We start from the raw sequence: 21,560 nt of genomic DNA, 5'->3' as shown, positions 1-21,560 counted from the left end.
TTCTGGGGCAAAAGGGCTTAACCATTTTCTTTGTCTCATTGCTTACCTTTCATTGACCTTTGAAATAGAAAATGCTAAGTAGATTTCCATTCCAGATGTCTATTTTTAAATAGCTGAGTTTGTAAGTTTCTTTAAAACTCTTATTGAAGGAATTAAGGTGAATATTAAGAGAAGGATGGAGCCACTATCATCAAATTGTGGTCTGTGAATGTAATACATAGTGTGATAGAGTCCAGGCCTCTGCTGCTGGCTACAGGTCAGGCGAGTAAGTCAAGAGATACAAGGGGTTCTGGCAAGGAACAGCAACTCCACTCAGAAAGCCAGCCGTCCGAGGAGATGGCAGACTATCCTGGAGAACCATCTTTATTAGGGATAGGATTGATTTAGACTTTAATGCTAAGAGAAAGGAGAAGCATGAGCTTTCAAGGTGAAAGGGTAGAAATGGATTGCAAGCTTATTAGAGCCACCTGTGCTTCAAGGGAAGCATAACCTTTCTTCTTGCTCATGTAGGCTAGATCCCAAGACTACTGCAAAACATCACATTCAGTTACTTTTAGTTTACCAGTCTTAGCTCTGGTTATTTTCAAGTTTCTGAGCTGAAAGCAAACTTCGCTACAGTGGGGGTAAAAGTCATAACTAACCCAGCACCATGGGATGGGAACATTCTTAAAGGAATTTAAACGGAGCTCTTTGGGCCCAAGCAACATTTCTCTAATGTTGAACTCTTGGCATGCAGGGCTAAAGTAGTAGAATATATACTCCAGAGAATGAGGGAAGCAGTTTAATGTGGTCTTCTGTTCCTCTTCTATTACGGTGTTCCTGTTCAAAGTTCTTTGGTCAAAACTTTGGGGGAAATAGGCTAAATGAAGGTAAATATTTCATTACTGAAGGATTTCTTGCACAATTTACTATTGAATCTATATTTCTCACTAAAGTACCATATACCAATCCTAGACTAAGTCCAGGTATATAAAGAATAACTAGGAAAGACAAAGTCCCTGACCTTGTGTACTTAAAATCCTCCATAAGGGAAATAGGAGTTTCCGTCGTGGCGCAGTGGTTAACGAATCCGACTAGGAACCACGAGGTTGCAGGTTCACTCTCTGGCCTTGCTCAGTGGGTTAATGATTCCACATTGCTGTGGCTCTGGTGTAGGCCAGTGGCTACAGCTCCGATTAGACCCCTAGCCTGGGAACCTCCATATGCCGCGGGAGCGGCCTAAGAAATGGCAAAATGACAAAAAAAAAAAAAAAAATCCTCCATAAGGGAAATAGCCTTTGCAGGACTTGCCAAACTTGGGTAGAAAATACTTTTTCAGCAGAACATTTCACAGGACTTTTGAGAAATGCTGGTCCTATCTAGAAGAATCAGTACTAGGTAGCCCCCAAACACTTAGGAGTTTCGTGGAAATATATGTTTAAAAATGCCCAGACAAGACCTTGATTCTGGAAGACAAAACAGATGATGCCCTTTTTAACTAATGAAGCATCATTAGGAGACCATATGTCCGCAAGAGTGAAAAATAACTCCTCTTGTGCCGGAGTTGACTAGCATTAGGGAGATCCCGGGTTAAGTGTCAGAAAGCCACATCTTTCCTTGGACCAACTCTGGCGATAAATTGGCTAAGGATCATCTTTCCCAAGTGATTTAAACCCCATGCCAATTTTGCTATGATGAGCTCCTAGTGTGGTGTCTACTTGGCTGCAATTTTAATTCAAAGAATGGTATCACTGAAGGTATGAGGCTAACTAAGACAAACGCTGTACTCTGAAAACAAATGTTTATCTGAAAGTGGATGACTTTGTATAAAACTCAAACACTTCTATCTTGGCATCTCTAACCCAACATCTTAAGTACTCTTTCAGTACCAACAATTGTTACCAACCCAACTTGAGTCTGCTTGCCCATGTGCAGTGAAGTCTACTGACACCTGGTTGTGCTGAAGGCAAGTGCAGTGTTGATTGCAGGGCGCCAAGCAAAGCTTCCAGGGCAGGTGGTGCTTAAAACTTCCAAATTCCCCTGAACTCTCTCGGAGAAATGTTATAGAAGATGGGTGGAGGGGAATTTCGAGGTTGATGATGAGCTTACGGACTTTATTTTGATTGATTTTGAGGTAATTGGGAGTCAACATCAACCTTCTGGTCTGAGGTTCTAAGTGTTTTTGGGGAACATAGTTGACTTCTGCCACCTGGAGAGAAGGACTGGGCTCAGAATATTATCTATAATCCTTGACTTTGTTTATTGGCTGAGCTTTTATTTTGTCTTTTTTTTCCTGCATTTTCTTTCTCTGAAATTTGCTTTTTGGAACTGAGGCGAGACCTAGGAGGCTCTAGTTTTATCTACCGATAAGAGGCAGGCAGAGGACATGGAGATGAGGGGAGTCTGTTCCGGGATGACCTTTCATGGTCCTGCTCAGTTAACAACTTGGAATTGCCCAAATAACTGACAATGGGCATCTTGCCTGGGTAGAGCTGTGGAGAAGGGCCTTTGAGGTTTCAGGGTATTTTAGATCCATTAAAGTTAATCATGCTTGAATGGTGGGCTTTTGAATAGAAATTTTTTCTTGGTTTCTAAAATGCTGCAGGCTGTAATTACAGATACATTTTCTGATATTAGGATTAAAGAGACCAGAGGATGACTTGCTTTTCAATCATAGTCTCTGTTTTCCTTTCTGATAAACTATTTTTTAAGAGTTTTACCTGTAGATCCGCAAGATTCACATGACGTTGTTATGAGTATCCTGTGATTTTTTTTTTTTTTTTAGTTAGGATGCAAAAAAAATGGCTTATTTCAGATAAATTCGTATAATAGACATAGTACATAAAAGGCACTCAAGAATGCTTGTTGTTCAATCTTGTTAGTGACAAATACTGCCGATGAGTCATTTTTCCCTTTGATGCCATAAATTTGTCAAGTTAAAGATTAAATCCACCTGCTCTGGTTCCTAATTTCAAATATACTTTTAAGAGAATTAGTGTTATCAAATCATGACTGGTGAAATCAGAAGAACGCATTAGGAAAACTGAGTTGAATACTCATCATGTGTCCTGGTACACACCATTGAATAAGCACAATGAGATGGGTTGAGTCTTCATCCTCCCTACCTCATTCATCAGTCAGTAAATTCTTCACTTTCACTAAGAAAAACCTTGGTTATGAGGTTAAGAATACAAAGCCTGAATGTCATTCTTCAATCCAAAAACACTGTACTTTGCCCACAGGACTTGGCATCTGAAATGGAAAATTGGTAACTAATCTCTCTCATTCTCCCTGAAGTCCTGGTGCATGCTGTCTTCATTCTCTGTTCTTCCGCAGCATGGTTTCCTCTACTTCTCTACTACAGTTAGACCAAGATGATACTCATAAAGCCAATCCAGCCACAGCCCTAGACGTGACTCCTAATTCTCATTCTCAACACTAAATTTCTAGAATAGAGAATCTGATTGGCTCTGCTCAGGTCAGGTGCCTACTTACCTTGGCATCAGCTATGACCAGGATCAGAGGTCTATATGTTCTGCTCCTCTCACATCATGTCTTTCCTTGTGTAAAGTGATTGCTCTGTCCATCACTTTTAATTCCTTTTTGAATCTAAATTTAAATGCGTCTTTGTTGCATATGAAGTTTAATCTCCCAAAGTATAATCTTTAATGATAAGTCACATAAAATCTAAATATTGTGATTTTTTTCTGTTGGGATGAATTTATTCACTGAAGAATTCTTGGAGCTTTTCAACTATTCATTACATTTTAGGAAACAGAATCCCTCATAGAACTCATAGATCGGATCCTTCCCTACTTCAGGAAGCCTAAGGAAATCTAGGGAGAAAAGATTTGTACATGCTCTGACTAGGTGATTCACTTGTAAATGGGCTTCTGTTTAATAAACCTGAGTCTGTAGAGTAAATTCTTCTTAAAGGAACAGGAGTGAAGAATTTGAGAAGCGTGTTAAGTAGAAGGGAGAAGAGGGGAAAAAAAAGCATTTGTTTCTAGGGAATCCTCTCCTCGCTATAAACTTTCTCAACCACCCAGAGAACCATCAAACCCTTATTCCGGAACCAAACTTTCCCAGTGGATTTTCTCCACCGTATTTAATATGCTCCTGGGGCTTGTGGCCAGAGTTATCCAATCCTCCCATGAAAGGTTGTGCAACGTCTCATTTCAGATGAGGAGCTTCTAACGAAGGTAGACAGCATGTTACATACACCTACCCGGCTGGTAACAGAGCTATTGCTCATCTGGGGCTGTGAATATTAAGCCAGCTTTGCCATCAGAGCTCCTCATTCCTCAGAGATTGAATGAAAATGATAATTTTTCTTTTCAAGCACCTGTCAAAGGAAGAACAAACAGGTTCTACAAAGAGGCTATAGAAGGGAGCTTGCTCTCAAACAGAAATGTGCCCATCACTTCATTGTTTGGTAGGAGTGAACTTGAACAATGACAGGAGCTTACAGCAACCCCAACATTGCAGAGGCACCCTCACCTTCAACCCACCATGAAGAAGGAGGAATGTGCCACCCCAGGGAGTGTTTGTTTCTTCTATTTTAGGCACTAAGTGGTAGTGAGAAGGTGGAAGAGATTTCTTTCTGAAATGTCTGTTCAGAAAGGGTCCCATTTTAGTGATTCGTCTATTTAAATGTTACTGTACAAATACTAAGGCACAGTTTTCACTGAGCTGTACCAGGAATTATGCTCAGTGACAGGGATACACCTGGATGCAAAACTGACACAGCCTCCCTTCCTTCTATAAGGAAGGAAGGTGAGGAAGATGATGTGAAGACAATATGGAAAATTGTGAGGTAAAACGCTATGGACGGTAGTGTGAGATGCTAGGAAATGGGGAGAAAGGAGCCTGTGAAAGAGTGGCAAGGGACAGCTGAAGACTAGCCAGGAGAAGTGTTTTTGTACAGATCTTGGGGTTAGGAGGATGTGTGGAGGAGACAGGTAATTAGGAAGGTGATGAGGACTCCTAACAGGGAGGGACACAGCAAAGTTTTTGGGGTTGAACGTGTTCCTCAAAACATGCTGACGTCCTAACCCTTGAGACCTCAAAATGTGACCTTATCTGGAAGCAGTGATTGCAGAGGTAACTGACTAAGATGTCATATTAGGAGTAGGGTTGTTGGTTAACCCAATGTGATCAGGTTAATTATGAGGAAAGAGACACACGGGGAAAATAGCCACGTGGAGAAAGAGGCAGAGGTTGGAGTTTTGCTGCCATGAGGCAAAGGACACCTGGACACCCCACAAAGTGGAAAAGCTTTTCCTTCCTCCAAGGAAGAGCTCCCTGCAGGCTTCAGGGGGTGCATGGGCCTGCAACACTTTGACTTCAGATGTGCGGCTTCCAGAACTGAGAATAAATCTAGGTTGTTGAAAGCCTCCCAGTTGTAATTTGTCATGGCAGCCCTAGGAAACTAGCATGGGAAGTAAGACTGGTATCAAATCCAGTTGGAGCACAGATCAGCCCAGACCACACAGGACCTTGGAAGGTCTTGTCAGAGGTTTTTCTCTTTTAAGAACAATGGGGAGTTAAATGTTTGAAGCCACAAGGCAATATTGACTGAGTACTCTGTGAGCAGACCAGACTGCTTTTCTGGTCAGCTGAATTTCTTCAGTAAATGCATTGGAAGCTATGAGAATAGTTAGCCAGCACTGCAGATCACTGATATTTCAAAACAGCCACCCAAATTAATCAGTTTTTTCCAGCTACTTCAGATGATGGGAATCAAGGTATCTGTCCTTGCTAATACTGGACAACTGAAAACAATGTTGCCCAACTGTGCTCCTTGGAACACTAGTTCTGAGAAACACATTTTAGGAAACGTCCTGTGGTCCAAAAAGAGCCTGTGGAGTTAAAATGTGTATTAATGTGTTGAAGTCTCTGGAAAGTCCTGCAGTAAAGGAAGAGTTTAACTCCAATTCCCAAATATGTCTGATCATGAAATGCCCTTGGGCTAAGCTAAAATCAGAAATAGGTGAGACTGCCTGTTAACACACTAAAAACTTCACTTTTGGGAACGCAGAAAGGTTTTTAGAAATACTTTGATGCTCTCAACCCACTTGTGAAGCCAGGAAATTCTACCCAATCCTGGGTTTAAAGCTTGTCATACTACTATTCTCTGCCCCGAGTACCTGGCCTGCTGGCGGCATAAATGCTTAAATCCGTAAGGTTCAAATCCCCCTTGTTCTCTTCCATCTGAGCCTCATTTGAGGGATTGGCCCTCAAGCAATTCAGCAAGCGAGTGTGTGTGTGGGGGGAGTCTAAACAAAAGGAACTGTGATGCTTTTTCAGATAGCATCTCCAAATGAAATTGGAAATGGATAGCCTCAAATTTGAAAATGTTGGCTATTGTAATCAAGACTGACAGTACCTGGAAAGGATCCTAGGAATCATCTGGTACAAAATGCTCATTTTGCTCAAATGAAGGCATGGAGAGTCAGATGGCACCAAAGAAAGCCACACAGCTGATAAGACAGCACGTCAGGAAGGAGCCCAGAGGTGTTTATTCCCAGCCCACCTTTTCTGGAAATATCTTCTGGGACTTTAAAGAGGGGGGGAAAAAAATCGTTAACAGCCTTTGGCCCTGAGGTAAACAGCTAGTATAAAGATCACCAGAAAACCAATCTAACTCAAGAATCTCAATAGCACACAACCTTCTGAGTGATGCTAATTAATTCAAAAAACCAACAAAATGGGGATGAAAATTGTGCAAATAGTAAAGACCAATAAAAACAAAAACCAAAACACCCTATGAAGTTATGTCCTAGTTAATCCATGTACCACATAAGTGAATTTAACACACAATAGCCCCTTTGACAACATACTCATTATAGGTTTTCCATTGTTAGTGAAGGAGTTATTCAGGAAATGACTCTAAAAGTATCTGCTTTTGCTTTCTTTCTTTCTCCATCCCTTCTGTAATCTCTGCTTGCAGATAGAAAGTATCTCCCAATCAATACCACCTCTTTAAGAGAGGAACGTCATGTTTTGCTGTCTCTGCCTTTTCTACCATCCAGGCTGCTAAAAATCCTTATTAATGCATTTATGGAAGTCAGTATCAGCTCATCCTGCCATTGCTGCTGCCCCACACAGATACGTTTTGCATTCCCGCTTCAGCACCTAAGCAACAGCCTTTCAGACAGGCTGTGCCACAGCAGAAAGGAAGATGGTGACCCTGTGGATGGGATGGTTCTGCCCTAGCCTGATCTTTGACTGGGAGACCACGTACAGGCGTCTGTCCTAGTATGCACGCCTTACAGACCCACAGAGAGAAGCACTGTTCATGCAGCATGGGCCCTTCATACAAACCAGTGTCTGCACCTTGTAGTCCACTGAAGAGAGAGTGATTTGATCAAATACGGGAGTGTAGCCAGGCTAAGGGAGCCTGAGACAACTGTTAGTAACCTCTTGTTTCTCAGGAATTTTTAAGAAGAATTTTGGCTCTATGCAGTTTTCTCATTTGGGTAGCTACTTTAGAACCTAATGCACACACACAACATACTTGCAGATGGAATTTCTTCTAGATTCAGTAGGAGTGATAACTACCTGGACACATTACTTGTTCTGTCTGCCTCCTACCAGCCCATTTTGCTGCTTCTGTTAAGACAGCACTTTGGTATCAGCCCACCTGGGCCAAACTTAAAAGCACATGCAGTTCCTAGTGTTTTCTCATCTCAGAAAGCAGTTGAATCTTTGAAAATGCTTGGGGAGCTGCCATTTCCCTGGCAATAAATAGTTTGGAGAAGTTAGTATTTTATCTCCACTTGAGGCAGCAGTCCAGTCAGTATAGGGGGAGACTGAAAAACTTAAATGGGACAAGCGTCTAAATCATGGTCCCACTACTTAACTTGCTAAGGGACCTTGGATACAGTCATTCTGGGCTTCAGTTTCCCTCTATGTAAAATAAGAGTAATAGTATTTACTCAATTTAGAGAAAGCAACTGAGACTTTACAAAGCATCATCTTAGTTGCTGGCACATCAAAGCTCTCAGCAAGTACCCTTCCCCTTCCTGTCTTTGACTTCTTTGAACTTGAGCATTCAATCCAAGTTAGCTTCAAAATTAGATGCCAGCTGTGTATCTAAAGAGTTCTTGTGCACATGTAACCTGGAATGTTTAACCCAGAGTCTGTAATATCTAGAGTTAAATACAGTATCATTAAAGCAATGTATTGGGGAAAAAAAATAAGAGTTGACAGTAAATGAACTCCACAGAATGCCATAGTGGAAGCTACCAATGTACCTGAAAAAGAGCTTAGGAAAAAGTATTCAGTTCAGCATATGGGCCATATCGATTCCACTATTGCCTGCAAGTAGAATCCTGGGGATAATGGGCAGACCCAAGACCCAATTAAATGTAGTGCTTAATAGCATACGTTTGACATCAAATACGACTGTTCCAGTCCCAGCTGTGCCACATACTAGCTGTGCCGCCTTAAGCTGTTTAACCTCTGTGCATTTGAGTTTTCTCATCTGTAGAAAGGAATAATAAAATATTACTAAATTTATGGAATTTTGGAGTAATGTAATAAAAAAATAGTGCTCTACACAGTATCAACCAAGTATGTGTTTAATAAATGCCATCACTTATTGCTGTTAGTGTTTTTCTATTCCTGGTTTTGTTTGTTTTTTTGTTTTTTTGAGACACTGAAGGTCAAGCTTCATTGACTTGTAATCAGAGTTTCAGCCTTTCCAATGTTCCAGAATATATAAAGGAACTGAATGTTTGAGGGCAGAAACAAAAAATCCTCCTCTCTGGTAAATCCTCCCCCTCCATTAAAACAGTCAGGAAGTGATAGTGACTCTCAGTAAGACTGGACAAATCTGAAGAACTATTTCTAGCCATCAATAAACATACACTACGTTGGAGTCCTTGCTCTCCAGCTGTCATACACGAAGTGTGAATTTTGTGAAGCATGCTTATGTTAGCTCAGTTGCCAGCTTGTCTTCTAGAGCTAAACTAAGACACTTAGCCATGTAACCACTGGGAAGTTTTTGTCTTTGTCCCAGCCAATTGGCTGGTATGACAGCTGAAATTACTAGCATTTCTCAATGACATTTTTTGGTATCTAAAAAATTTTGAACTTGCTGCACCTGTGACATATGGAAGTTCCTTGTCCAGAGGTCAAGTCCGAGCTGCATCTGTGACCAACACCTTAGCTGTGGTGATGCCAAGTCCTTAACCCACTGTGCTGGTCTGGGATTCAGATTCCAGATATCAAACATACCAGCAGGAGTAAACCTATCCTCCATAACTGCCTACACTTCTAGACTCTGCCAGGCCTTCACTGCAAATGCCCCTTGTTAGAAAGATCAGAGAAACTAACACCAAAAGATCAGACTCTTGGCTGGAACTCTTCGAGAATAAATGAAAGAAAGAAAACAAGACCCAAATTTAGGGGTCAGGTGTGAGACAAATCTATAAAGCCTCCCAATTAAACATGTGCTTATGACTCAAACTCAAGAGTTAAGTAATAGGAATCAACCTGAGGTAGAAGTAACATTACATCTCTATTATTCTGTGCTGTCTATATATTTCCTTCTGCTAAAATGCCAAGAATGTTGTCTTCTTCTCCTAGTCATACAGAAACAAAAGCAAAGACTGAAAAATGCTACTGAGCTAAGCATGAGGCAAAATATCTATTAGATTCAGAATTGATATAACATCAAGTGTGCAATGTGATTTGGCATTTGTAGTTATTGTAAAATGATCACAATAAGTTTAACATTCATGCCCACACATAGTTAAAATGTTTCTCTTGTGATGAGAAATTTTAAAATCTCCCTTAGCAGCTTTCTAAAATCTTGTGACCACCTTCACTCACTTTGTCCACCCCTCATCCATTACCTCTGGCAACTAAAAACCTGTTCTTTGTATGTATGAGTTCTTTGTTCTGCTGCTTTTTAAGATTCCACATATAAGTGAGATCATGCATTATCTTCTATTTCACTTATGAATGGATCTGAAGGGCATTATGCTATCATAAATAGCAAGATTTCCTTTTTATGGCTGAATAATACTCCATTGTGTATATGTATACATAACACATTTTCTCTATCTGCTCATCTGTTGATAGACACTTAGGTTGCTTCCATATTTTGGCTGTTATAAAGCTGCAGTGAACACGGGAGTGCAGACATCTTTTTGAGTTAGTGGTTTTGTTTGCTTCACAAGTGGGATTGCTGGTAATTCTATTTTTAATTTTCTAAGGAACCTCGGTTACTCTTTTTCATAGTAGCTGCACCAATTTAAATTCCTACCAACAGTGTACAAGAATTCCCCCTTTCTTCACATCCTTGCCAACATTTGGTATTTCATTTTTTTTTTTGATTATAGCCATTCTAACAAGTATTGTGTGTATAATTGTGGTTTTGACTTGTGTTTAACTTGATGGTTAGTGATGTTGAGGCAGAACTATCTAAATGCATTTTTTACACCTAGTCTAAATTGAGATGTACTATAAGTGAAATACACACAGCATATTCTGAACTTGGTACAAAAAACTAAATTTTTATATTGATGTTGAAATACCAATCTTTTGGATGTATTGAGTTAAAATACACTTTTTAATATGGCTTTAGAAAATTTTAAATTGCCTATGAAATTTAAATTTTGAAGTTAAAAAATCACAATCTGAAATTTTGTGATTAACATGATATTTCCATTAGCACAACTCTAAAACCTTGGTAAGTGAACTTTGTTTCTGCTTCTGTAAATTGTAAGGATCAAAACTAAGGAAGGCCAAGAACTTCGCATAGTGTCTGGATTATAAGAGACTTTCAAAAGTGGTGGTTATAATTAACATAAAACTATAGATTGAAGTAATTACATGACATTCAAGAAATAATAGATAAATGTCAGAGGTTTCAGTAAAGACGGATTGTGTGGAGTTTAATTACCTATTTCTGTGATTCATTAAAAGGCAGCTTCCTTCAAAAGACCTTGTAGGCAAAGTTAGTTTTTACAGCAAGGGGGTTTTTGGGGAGGGGCATCATATGGAAAGGCTCTATTTGAGAAATAAAGCATATTCTCTGGAATGTAGCAAAATTAAAGCACAAGTAGTTCTAGGAATGGTAGGGAGCTGCATCCCACTCTGAACAGCCAATAGGTCACAGAACTAGGAAAGGAGAAAGCTTCATAAATCAAGGCCCCAAGGAGATGGGTCAGGGCTTAGAGTTCAGAGTTGCTGAAAATCTCAGTCTCAAACTTACCACAATGAAAGCTGAGAGAACCAGGAGAATGACCCTGGGGAATGGAGGACTAGAGACCATTCCCCATATTTCTCAACTAAATCTAAACATATCTATATAATTTCAAGGTAGAAAAGGGAAATCTTGTCTCACCTGTGTGTGCTTGTGTGCACACAAACTCTGGAAGTGACTGAACTGGTTTTTTTAAAAAAAGGATGTCACTTCATGCACCTCCAGCTCTTACATATTTTGTATATACAATTTTGTGTAATTTCTGGGAAAATATTTTAGTGCAATATATTTTCAGATACCATTCATGGTCTCCTGTGATGGGGTAAGAAACTAGAGGGGATTTCAGTTTGTCACCTTTCCATAGACTTTGAGGGTGGTGAAAACTTGTGCATTGCTGTAATAATAATAATAATAATAAATACCATTTGGGAAGAAGTAAGCCCACAATAAAAGCTCTATTTCAGTTGTCAGTGATGTTTCTGGGACCTTCCCAGACTTGGAACTTTTCTTCAGAGGGTCCTAGGTGACCTCGGATATTTGGTTTATAGCTGCTGACTGAAAAGTACATCCTTTTTGCCATGCCTTGAGTGGCCCCAGTGATCAGGGCATTGCCACTTGTAACAGGAGGGGCTGGGTCATTAGCTTTAGAAGTTCCCCAAGGCACAGAATATACTCAAGCCCAACTCTGGCTTTCATGGTCTGTTGTTCAGTTTCTTCAGGCATCAGTTGCAGGGGCATCTGCCCAAGAACACTTGCCAGGAACTGCCTGTAGGAGTGACTTCCCTGTTTCTTGTGCATCACCATCCACCTCTTGCCATACTTGTCCTCAGCTAGACACCTGACTCAAACAGGGGCAATCTGATTCTGTCTCTCAATAATTTGACTTGGATGAAAAGAGTGTTGGTCTCAGACATGCATATTGGAAGTAGCACAGAAAATGAGACAGTGGAAAGAAAAAGATGGAAGCTGAGTGAGAAATGGGGGCAATTGGAACATCAGTCTTGATGACTCAGCTCTTCCAAGTTACAGGCTCTGCCCAAGGCCCTGTGGTCTGTAGGTTCTGTGAGGTACCCTTGTACCTTATAATAATTTGCCTCATTTTGCTCAAACTAAATGTAGTTGGTTTAAATTGCTTGCAATCAAAGGGTCCCAAAAAAGGAGAGAAAATACTCAGCTACGCATAGCTTAAACAAGTGAAAAATACAGTTGAGCCTGGAAAAAGGCAAAGGTTGGGGGTGCCAACACTGCATGTAGTGGAAAATTCAATTATAAACTATAGTCTGACCTGGTATCTGAGGTTCCTCCAAGTCCACAGTTGTACGTTCACTGACTGAACCAGTTGCAGATAGTGTAATACTATATATAGTGTTGACTTTGGCGGGGGGATTGCATGTAAGGGAACTTGCACAATTCAAATTCACTTTGCTCAAGGATCAACTGTCATTCTCACTTAGGAGGGTCCATAAATGGGGGAAAAGATTTTCTCTTACCTTTTCACTTATAGTAATGAATCATGATAACATTTCTTTCCTGACCAAATTATGAGTTTATAGGAAAGACCAAAAATACTTGGTAGAGAATTTTGACAATATTATGATCCGACAACTGTGTAGACTGTTATGAAGTCCAAGCTCCTACTGCTCACATGACAGGTCAATCAAAATGGACTGGGAATTTAGAGTTAATAGATGCTTATCCATTCCAAAAGGAATAGTTTGTAATGAGATCCTGCTGTAGAGCACTGGGAACTATATCTAGTCACTCATGATGGAGCATGATAATGTGAGGAAAAAAAGTATGTGTGACTCAGTCACCTTGCTGTATAGTAGAAAATTGACAGAACACTAAATCAGCTATAATGGAAAAAATAAAAATCATTAAAAGTGTTAGGATAAGGAATAGTGGATTTATTCAGAAGGCCAGCAGACTGAGAAGAGGGACTAGTGTCCCAAAGAACTATCTTGCCCAAATTTGGAGGCTTTTTTTTTTTTTTAATGGAACAAAAAGGGGAAGCTGAGGAGGTAAAGTGAAGAAGGAGATAAGTTGTTGCAAGTATTTTCTGGTTCAGGCCAGACTTCAAGGAGGGGATGTGTTAATTTCTTCTTTCTCTGTAGCCATTCTCAAGTGGGCCTGGTCAGGATGTTTTCTGTAAGCTAAGGAGGTGCAGTTCCTGGAGAATGGACCATTGTACTTCAAAATATAGGCAACATCCCTTTTAGTGACTAATGTGAAGCAAATCAATGGAATATAAATGTTCTATTGCTTTGTTTTTCCTTATGTGTCGTATTTGTTCTTCGCTATTACACATCCGGTCCAGTCTCAGCATCTTTGAGATGCCAGCTAAGTGGATGGCACCACCACCCTACTTGCCTCCATGTCTACGGAATAACGGCATCTGACTTTTCAGCCTAAAACAAGGTGATAATCTGCACTATTACTGTAAGGAAACAGAAGAGGGCACCCTAAGAATATTTAAGTAGCAGCAAGCAGTAGCTCTAACACACTTGAAAATAGCACACTGAATGGCTTTTCTTAAAGCCTAGGAAAGCTTTGCCACTAAAATTATTCTATGGAGCCCTGTGAATGAGGGATAAAGAGCAAAAGTGCCCAAGTCCATCTGTGAGGAAAAAGGCAGGGCTAAAGCAATATTTCTCAAACCTGTTATAATTCACAAATAATTGTCACACTGGCTTAGCAGCAAAGGGGTGGTAAGAAAATAATTTTATAAACTTGGAGAAGGAAATAAAACTTTTTTGGAGCAATTTTCTATATGGAAGACAAGTGTCTATGAACGTGACTTAATATTCTGTAACAACTCAAACCCCTCCCCACCACTGCAGTCATTATAACTAAGGGATCATTTTAACTAGTACCTCTTCCCGATGAACTAAATAATGTCCTCCATAAGGATGGACCTGAAACAGATTACTTAAGAAATCTATACTGAATGAAGCAGACTGAGAAAGGCAGGAGAGAGATGAAGATAAGGAAGGCTGGAACAAGAGTAGAAAAGGCTGAAGAAAGAATGGGGAGAGGAATTGAAAAGACAGAACAGACAACTAAAGGAAAAGAAGGGAGGCTATGTGGGAAGAACTCTTGCTGTTAGAGATCTGAGTGGCCAACCTTCCTTTTGTTTTCATGCACACAAATACCCCAAATACACACATGTCAGAGGCCCCAGCCTGGCAGGAGACAACATCCATGTGGGCAGCAATGTCCACACCTTATAGGGAATGTTTAGGAGGGAGCCAAATGCAGCTGCTACAAGGGGAACTAGCAAGGGGAGGGTATTGATTTTGCAAGCTCAGAAAGCAGCCCTCACAGAAAAGATTTACCCGTCTCCAGCTGTTTATTAGTTAATGAATATCAAATATTGACTCAAGGCTGGTCCCACAGGTGTTCAGGAAAGCAATTTCATTTCAAACCAGTCAATTGAACAGAGCCAGAGGGCAGGTGAGTGGGGGAGGGAAAGAGTCCTTCTCCCCACCCCCACCTCCCGCAACCTTACCTCTCCCCAGAGCCTCAGGATAAGCTAGGTCTTTGGATTCAGGTACTTGGCCCCTTCTGTTCTAAGTGGGGAAGGTCCTTAAAGGGTCACATCTGTTCCTCTCTTAAAACATTTCGGGTCAGGGACAGATTGAATGCCAAGGCTTGGCAATTGTAGGAATAGGTAAAATCCCCTATTCTTTTTTTTTTTTAATTTAAACACCTGTGAGTTTATTTTGAAGTATATTTGGAGAAAAAATAAACTTACACATAAAAGGCTTCCATTTTACAGCAAACTAAAGTCAAAGGAAGTATTTATATATTTTTTAAAGTTTATTTAAAAAATTTACAATAGAACAAGTAGATATGACTACTGAGACCAGAGTGTTACTGGCTGCAGTGTTTGAAATAAGGATTTAAGGCAGATGAGCTAGAAATGTTGGAAGAATGAATGGGTGGGTGGATGGATGGGTGGTTGAATAAGTCAGTGTTTGGACGTGTGCTTAAGTGTATGATGTCAGATGTTCCTTTAGCTTAATTATTTGCTCATGCAAAGTGGGTGCCATTTGAAGGGAAATGGAAGTGGAATTGAGTGCACCTAATTTTCAGCCATTTCATCTTGTCTTAATAGGTGTGGTGTAATCCGTTTACAAGTGAGCTGGCAACCTATGTTAATTAAAATGTTCATTTTCCTTACAAGCTCAGGTTCTCACCAAAATTAAGAGAGTATGGGCTCTGGAGTCAGATTTCTTGTTTAAATACTAGCTCTTACTTGCTCTTGACCTTGAGCAAGTTGCCTTATCTCAGTACCTATGTCCCTCCCCTCAGTCGAACAAGGCTGATCTCAGAACCTGCTCTGAAGTATTGCTATGAAGTTTACAAAAAAAGGCATCCAACACAACCTATAAAATTCAAGTTGACATTAATGGATAGATGGCTCTATTTTGGTATTAAATTGAGTATAATAAAATGGAGATGTGCATGTTTTAAGTTTCATCTGTCTGTGGATTTTTCAATTTCAGGTTAGCATGATTATAGACTTAGGTTTTTTCTATTTTAATGATATTTTAAATCTCTAATCATTAGTTTGATAAGCAATTCAATCTAATCATGTACTCCAAAATACAGTACTGAATTTTTATTAAATTTTATTTTTATTTGATTTTTTTGTCTTTTTAGGGCCACATCTGTGGTATGTGGAGGTTCCCAGGCTAGGGGTCAAATCAGAGCTGTAGATGCTGGCATAGGCCACAACCACAGCAGTACCAGATCCACACTGCATCTTCGACCTACACCACGGCTCATGGCAACACTGGATCCTTAACCCACTGATCAAGGCCAGGAATCAAACCTGTGTCTTCGTGGATACTAGTCAGATTTGTTTCCAATGAGCCACGATGGGAACTCCTAATATTGAGTTTTTAAATAGCTGCCTAATGAAAAATTTATTTTGACTTGTACTACTTTCAAAATAACTGTTTTTTGGTAGGCAGCCTCTAAAACAGTTCCCAAGCACCCCTCCTTGTTCCTACGCCTTTGTGTAATCCCTTCCTCTTAGGTGTGGTCTAGACTAAGTGACTCAGGTCTAGTGATAGAATGTGGCCGAAGTGAAGGGACATATGACTTGCCTGGGTTCCTAAACTTCAGTTTCTATCTTTCTCCCTGAGTCTTGGCTCTGGGAAAAGCAGGCTGTGATGTCAAAAGTAGCCTTACGGAGAGGTTCCCAACAGAAGGAGTTGGTAGCTCTGGCCAGTGTCCCATGAGACCTGCCAACCAATGCGTAAATAGTAATGGAAGCAGGTCCTCCTCCAGTTAAGCATTCAAGTGACTACAGCCCCATTGATACTGTGACAGCTTTGTGAGAGACCCCAAGTCAAAAGCCTTTCCTCAGAGAAACCATGAGATCATGTTTGTTTTAAATTGCTAAATTTAGGGTGGTTTGTTATGCAGCATTAGAGAACTAATACATTATCAGAATTTAATAACCTATAGAGTCTTTAAAAAATACTGTACTAAGCCACCAAGGTTCTTCTTACCTATTGAAACGTACCAGCTTTGGCCACTCATTCAACTTTTCTGAATTATTTCCTCATCCACCATATGGGGGTGATAGACCCCACAAAGTTTATTTAACCTTTTCTGTAAACCTGGAAAGAGTCTCATACTCAAGAGTTTTGTGAAAGCCCAGCAATTTGATAGTTCCATTCTGTGAAGGAGAAAAGGAAGGACCTTTGTGGTCTCAGAATTTAAATACCAATTTTTGAAAAGAAGGATTTTTGTCTTGGGAAAACTAAACCTTAATCAATGTGCTCAACCCGACTTTGAGTTCAAATGGGAATTCAAGTCGAAATGTGTATGTTTTAAATCCAGCTCAACTTGTGTCACCTCCTCGGGGAGGTCGACCCAGCAGACCTGGTGGAAAGTAGCTCGTACTTTTCTCTCCTCCTGGCTTTTAGCAGTCATGGAATTTATTGCTTATTTGTTTTCTTCTCCTCCTCCAGTAAAGTTAATGTTTTGAGAACAGGGACCTCTCTGCCTCATTCATGGCTAGAGCATTGCCAGCACACACCAAGGGCTCAGTACATTTACTGTCTGCCTGATAGGGGAGAGGAAATGTGCTTCCTGCTGTCATCATCCTGCCAGGAAAGAGTCGCTGAGACTTGAGAATAAAGTACCTGATTAAAATAAATCATCTTTATGTTCAAATTTAGGATTTTCCTGGTTTTCATAAGGCTTCAGTTTTGATAGGAGAGAAGCTCAGGATATAAGCCAGTGAAGAGTAACAAAAACTTGCGAAGTCTCTAGCCCAGGAAGTTTTAGAAAGTGAGAGATGGACCAAAGATGTGAGGCCCTTCTACTTGTTAGCAACACCTTTTAAAACCTTAATTTCAAGGGGGAGACATTGTCCTGTTGCCCTGTTGTCCCCTTGCTGTCATTGTTAATATTTACTTAGGAAATCCATTCCTGGTTCATGGGTGGCTAAGTACTCATGTACAGAACTTGTGAGAGAATTTGTACTAGAAGGTGTTAATTTTATTCTACTGAACCTCCATTTATCCTCTTCCTGGAATAGATGCTTTATTTAGTGAAAGAGTATGCACTTCTGTGTGTGTGTATTTGAGGACTGGGAGCTGTAAAAGAGAGAATAAAGGGGAAATGTGGATGTATTCACATTTTTAAAAGTACCATAGGTGGAAGGGATTTTTCTGTAACATTCTGAGAAAAGCACCTCACTGATGTGACTTCATTTGAGGCTCTGAAATGTTTACAGTTGTATTAAATAAATGGCTTTAGAAAGATGTTTTAAAAAACAACAGCTCTATATTCAGCTCTTCTTAATGTCAGGGACTCCATTGCTTCTTAAACCTAAAAAAAGTCTAGCCTTTTCATTTTGCCTTCTCAAGTAAACATCACAAGATGAAAAATTAATTTCGTGTTTTCAAAGAAGTGAGAAAGGGTGAGGGGGAGCTGTTTTGCTTCTTACTTAACCCTTCTTCCCTCAGGCCTGATTTTGTAGCTGAAGAAAGACAATATGTTCCAAATTGCCAATCACATTCATCTCTGTGTGGGCTGTTTAAAACATGCAAATGGCTCTGAAAAATGTCTCTCATCCTACAAAGATAAATGAAGGTATACATCACCATCAATTGCAGTGGAAGTCAAAGGAGGACAGAGATCGTTGATGAACGAGGGATCTTTGCCTTTCCCTGTAGACAAACATGCTGTAAGGCAACACAAGTGCTGATGGATGATATCAGCCTCCTGATTGTCTGTATACCTCTAGCCTCCACTGCAACTCATCCTCCCTAGCACTGCCAGGCATATCTTCCTGAAGGAGAGCTTTGTTAACTTTCACGTTCAGACATGGTCATGGGCTTCCTATTGTCAAGTCCCACTTGTTCATTCCATTCCAGTGTCCAAGGCCCCATTCAGCCTAGCCATTCTTATTACTCACAATATCTCAAGGTACATCTTGTATTCTAGCCAAAGTCAACTACAAGGGATCCTTAGCACCTGGGTATGTGTCAGAGTCTCTGTAGCGATGATGTTACATGACCTTAAAAGTCAAATAGAAAGTGAAAGAAGTCAATCATTTCATAGTGTCGTACATTTGTGTCAAAAGTATTGCACACACAGACCCCAGTCTTGATCCCTTAAGACTTAGCATACTGCCTTGATTATAATACATGCATTGTAAAATGCAAATTAAACTTTTATAAATTTTTGTTTCATTTTTGAGGAATTTCTAATCAAATTTCCATGAATTTACTTAGTTTTAGTTTGAAGTGGATTCTCTTTAATGACATAGCAATTTCCTTTGGCTTTTGCTTCTGTGTCAGAATAGTCTATCCTTTTCTATTCCTGCTGATGTATCCTTCCAGCTGCTGCTCAGATGCTCCTTCCTCTAAAAATCTTTCCCAACATCTTTTAATTTAAAAACTTTCTCCTCAAAACAGTTTTGTTTATAGCAGATTTTGTTTGTAGCAGTTGCAGAAAATTTTAGATATTGCTTTGAGTTCTGGATACTTGACTCCATAGGCTAGGCTAAGGATAGGTTCCTTCATTCATTTATTCAGCTAACATTTGTCAAATTCTTTTTATGTGTAGATCAATGCTCTGGGGTCTGTGGGGCGATAATGTAAACCACATCATATTGAATTCTATTTATCAAACAAAGAGCAAACAAAGTGCAGATTTGTTTCCTTTCTATGGGCTTTCTGAAAGCAGAGTGAACAGTTACAAACTCTTGGGTCACTTAAACAGAGGGAGATGCCTTTTCACTGTGGTCCTCTGTGCAAAAGGAAAAGGTGGGTTAGATGGCTCACCCTTGCAAGGGATCAGCTCCCCCAATCCCAATGTCTCAGTCCTGCTGTGAGGTGGTTGATGATACACTGCTCACCTCTTTGTAGCCAAAAAACAATTCAGCAGCTGGTGCTCTGATGGAGTGATGTCAGATGGAGCCACAGGCCCTGTCCCTGCTGAATCCTGTAATTAGTTTGGGTTAGTTTCTGCGGAACTGGAAAGCTGTTTCTCAGTAACATTGGCCAGTGATTCACAGTTTTATCTGAGTTTGTGTCCAAGATCCTTCAAAGAGAGGATAGAGAAGGTGGTTCCTGGCTGGAATCTCTGCAACACTGATATGTTCCCTGTCAGCCTTTGTAGAGAACCCAGAATTGAAAACACCAAGAAACAGAGTTAGCAGTAATGAATCACTCAGACTGTGGAGTCCAATCATGTGACAGGTGTGCATCGAGTGGCCGTGCTATAGGAATACAGACTGGCATGGGATGAGCTGAAGATGGCACACCCCTTTTAAAGGGATTCAGATTTAGGCTTTTGGTAAATAAGTGTGAGCTTAACACAATTTTTGGTTGGGTATGGCTTGGGGATGCCAGTTTGCAAATCTTAATTGAGGAAAACCATCCTTATCATTTTTAGTTTCAGTTTTTTAATTTTTTTCTCACCATTTTTGTTGCTGAGGTATTTGGGAAGTATCTCTTTGTACTGATATCAGGGTCATTTTTCCTGATGACAAATAACTTTCTTGGACTAAAAGCAAAGGGGAAGGTGAATATACTATCCTAGAGTTTAAAATGTGTAATTCTAAGCTCGTGTGTGCTTAGAACCAACACTGAGACTACAGACTCATTCCTATAAATATGCTAACATGATGAGAAATGTGTAGATTACTGCTCAGTGCTGCTGTAGCCTCCATGGAAGGCTGAAATTGGAAGCTTGTCTGAACCCCTGGTGTGTATCTCTAGCTGTCTTTAAGAGAGGACTGCAGGAAGATGGGCCTGGATCATCTAGTCCACTGTTAATGAGGCAGGAACTTTTAAAGGGGGAAGACCACAGTACGCCTCCTTACTTTCCATCTTTCCTGGGACTAAGTGTGAGGAAAGTTTAAGTAGTTCTTCACTGAAGGTTTTAGAGGACTTTGCCAAAGCTCTACTGGTAGATAAGGAAGATGGAGGGGAAAAAAAGGAATGTGAGGTACTGTGACTTAACTCCCTTTCATCGTGATGCACAAGAGTAATCTTCCTGTTAACTGTCTCTAATCATGTTTATAACTTGGCTATATGTTCAGTTCTTGGTGAGCTTAAACATAGATACCTAAGTCCTGACTCCTGGAAATTCCAATATGATGGGCTTGAGAGAGCCTGAGCATCAGGATTTCTGTTGTGATTCCAATGTGTAGCCAAAGGTTGAGAAACTCTAGCCTTGACCTTCAGGGGTGTGTGTGTGTGTGTGTGTGTGTGTGTGTGTGTGGAGTAGGATGGGGTGGAGGGTGGCCTCTGTGGATGCTCTACTCACCTCATGACTTTCCTTCCTCATGTCCCTCTGCATTTTTCTAATACATGCCCCCTTCCTGCATAAACAAAATCCAGCCCCCTTTTGGACATCTTATGTCTACCAAAATTGACAGCTGTGTCATCCTTGGAGTATTGAAACTTCTGCTTCAGTATTGGGTTGTGCAGCATTTCTCTCCTAGCACCAAATATGTTACAAATATTGCAATGGTTGCATAACATTATCATGTGTACATGGGATCATTTCTTAAAACAGTCCCCTATACTTACACATTTTGGTTACTTCACATTTTGTGATAGTACAAATGAAGTCACTTCATTTAAATACATTGTCCTCTTCTCCGATTATTTCCTCAGGGATCTTCTTAGCAGTAAAAATTATTGCTGCAAAGATAATAAACATTTTTAAGATTCTTGGTACACATGGCCAAACCACTTTTTAAAGGGGTTGTACTTAAAAAAGCAAACCAAGATTATATTCCATAATTAATTCCTTCTTTGTTGCTGAGATGGATGCATTTCAACTGCCTTGGTAATTTAAACAGAATTTGATTAAGACCTGAGTT

This window comes from Phacochoerus africanus, chromosome 1, assembly GCF_016906955.1.
Source record: "Phacochoerus africanus isolate WHEZ1 chromosome 1, ROS_Pafr_v1, whole genome shotgun sequence".
In the NCBI taxonomy this organism is placed as follows: Eukaryota; Metazoa; Chordata; class Mammalia; order Artiodactyla; family Suidae; genus Phacochoerus; species Phacochoerus africanus.
The sequence above is the reverse complement of the archived record's forward strand: the minus strand, read 5'-3'. Positions refer to the sequence as shown.